This window comes from Chrysochloris asiatica, unplaced genomic scaffold, assembly GCF_000296735.1.
Source record: "Chrysochloris asiatica unplaced genomic scaffold, ChrAsi1.0 scaffold00159, whole genome shotgun sequence".
Lineage (NCBI taxonomy): Eukaryota > Metazoa > Chordata > Mammalia > Afrosoricida > Chrysochloridae > Chrysochloris > Chrysochloris asiatica.
This window is the reverse complement of record NW_006408677.1, coordinates 3,374,899-3,377,443: the sequence shown is the minus strand read 5'-3', so window position 1 is coordinate 3,377,443 and position 2,545 is coordinate 3,374,899. Positions and strand designations below refer to the sequence as shown.

General features: G+C 37.9%; 1 pseudogene; it reads right to left on the bottom strand.

The window, feature by feature from the left end:
• Window positions 1-1,507: 1,507 nt before the first annotated feature.
• Window positions 1,508-2,034, bottom strand: LOC102841015 (annotated as a pseudogene).
• Window positions 2,035-2,545: the final 511 nt, after the last annotated feature.

Genomic DNA, 2,545 nt, shown 5'->3' with positions numbered 1-2,545 from the left:
TAAAGAAAGTCGAAGCTTGAATTTTTTCTTTAGTTCCCCCAGCTTGAGAAATGCTGACCATGCTCTTCCTCTTTGGTTTTCTAATTCCAAATCTTTGCATATTTTATTATAGTATTTGGTTTTATCTTCTGGAGCTGATCTTTGAAATTTTCTGTTCAGCTCTTGGACCTCTTCAATTTTTCCATTTGCTTTAGCTTCTGTACACTGGAGAACAAGTTTCAGAGTCTCCTCTGACATCCATTTTGACCTTTTCTTCTTCCTTGTCTTCTTAATGACTTTTTTCTCACAGTTTAGGAGCCTAGAAGTCCAGGGTGCCAGTGTTAGGGGGAAGATTTCTATCTTTGTTGGCTTAGGAGGAAGATCCTTACATCAAGATTAGAACATACATTTCTAGTAGTCCTTCAAGGACAGTTTCAAAATGTTTGGTTCTCATTGTCCCACCTTTGAATAGATAACACTTTGAAAATGTGTTACCTGGGCTATGTGAATTTGTGATTAAATGATCAAGATTTGCATTTCTGTTATGGATGAAAACGGTCTCAAGTCCACTTCTATTGTCCCATCATGAGTAGGCAGGGTGTGTGGATGAAAGCTTTTTTTTATAACAATCAGCTGACTATATGCAAAGACATACAGTGTAAATAATTCATGTGACCCAAAATGGGCAAACGCAAAAGACTAGCTTCCCCTCAAGAAGAACCATGTCAGACCTAGGAAAAGAACAACGCTACTAATAAAAGCAATTGTATTTGCTTAGAAGCATTCAGAATGTCATCAAAACAGCTGCAACCTTTTTTGTTTGCAATTACAGAGTGGTATTCAGTTAACAGAACAATTATTTCATATAAGCTGTAGCAGACAACTAAAGATGAAAAAAAACAAAACCAAAACTGCTATCCCCATATATAACTAATTTATGCTATGCACCAACAAGAACTTGCTTTAAATTTCCATGCCAATTTACAATCCCTATACTGTACCAATCCATCTCGTTGGGGGTTTTCCTCTTTTTCTCTGACCTTACCAAACATAATGTCCTTCTCCAGCGGTTGGTCCCTCCTGACAATATGTCTGAAGTATGAGAGACTAAGTTTGGCCATCTTAGCCTCCAAGGAGCACTCTGGCTGCTCTTCTTCCAAAACAGATCTATTTGTTCTTTTGGCAGCCCATGGCATTTTCAATATTCTCCTCCAACACCATAGCAATGTTTCGTTCTGCTGTGCATAGGGTCACTATGAGTCAGTACCTCCTCGGTGGCACATAACAACAACAACAACAACATACTGTACCAGGCAAATTTAGTGGCTATTGAAAATACCATCAGGACAGGGTTAGCTAAAGATACATTCAGTAGTGTGTTAACTATACAAAAAAAGATACCGTACAGTTTAAAAACAAGTTTTACACAGCCTTACATTTCAATGTTTTTTTCTTTAAAGGGAGTAAGTTGTGTACATGGGGGATTAACTGCTTTATAGACAAGGGCAAAAACTGCACTAGAACTAATTTATTCATCATCTTCTTCTTCATCTTCATCCTCTTTGTCCTCCTCTTCATCTTTCTCCTCTTCTTCCTTTTTCTTGCTTTTCTTAGCCATGACGACTCCCTTTTTGGCTGCATCCGGCTTTCCTTTAGACTGGTAGATAGCAATATCCTTTTCATATTTCTCCTTCAGTTTAGTGGCCTTCTTCTCATAAGGCTGCTTGTCATTGGCAGCAGTATTATTCCACATCTTTCCCAGTTTCTTTGCAACATCACCAATGGATAGGCTGGGATGCTCACCTTTGATTTTGGGGCTATACTTGGAAGAAAACAAGAAGAAGGCCGAAGGAGGCCTCTTGGGTGCACTAGGATCCTTGAACTTCTTTTTTATCTCCCCTTTAGGCAGGATATAAGTTTTCATTTCTCTTTCATAACGGGCCTTTTCCACGTTTGCCATGTCTTCAAATTTTCCTTTCTCTTTAGCAGACACGGTCTTTCACTACTCTGAGCCCTCTTGGAAAATTCTGAGAAGTAAGGTTCATAGGATGACATTTTCCTCTCAACTTCTTAGGATCTTCTTTGCCCATGTTTAGTTATTATTATTTCCTCTGTCTGCAAGGCACAGAGTCCTCACATTGCCGTCTGGCTTTGCCTGGCCTGGTGCTGTCTCTTGCAATGCACTTTTAATCAACTCCTCTGACAAGACCATTTAAAAATGTTTCTGTTTTACTTTAAAACACATTTCTATATTTTTGTTTTGATTTGCATCTCTTTAATGGCTAATGATCATGAACATTTCTTCATGTTTGTTGGCTGCCTGAATGTCTTCTCTGGTGAAGTGTCTGTTCATGTCCTGCATCCATTTTTTTTTTTTTTTTTAAATTGGATTGTTTTCTTTTTTTAAAAAAATGAAACCTTTTTATTGTGAATTGAGTGAAGGTTTACAGAGCACATCATCAGTTTTACATTCAATAAATCATATACTTCATTACATGGTTGCAATCCCCTCCATGTACCAACAGTGAAAAGCATTTACCTCTATTCACTTCAACTATTGCATTCC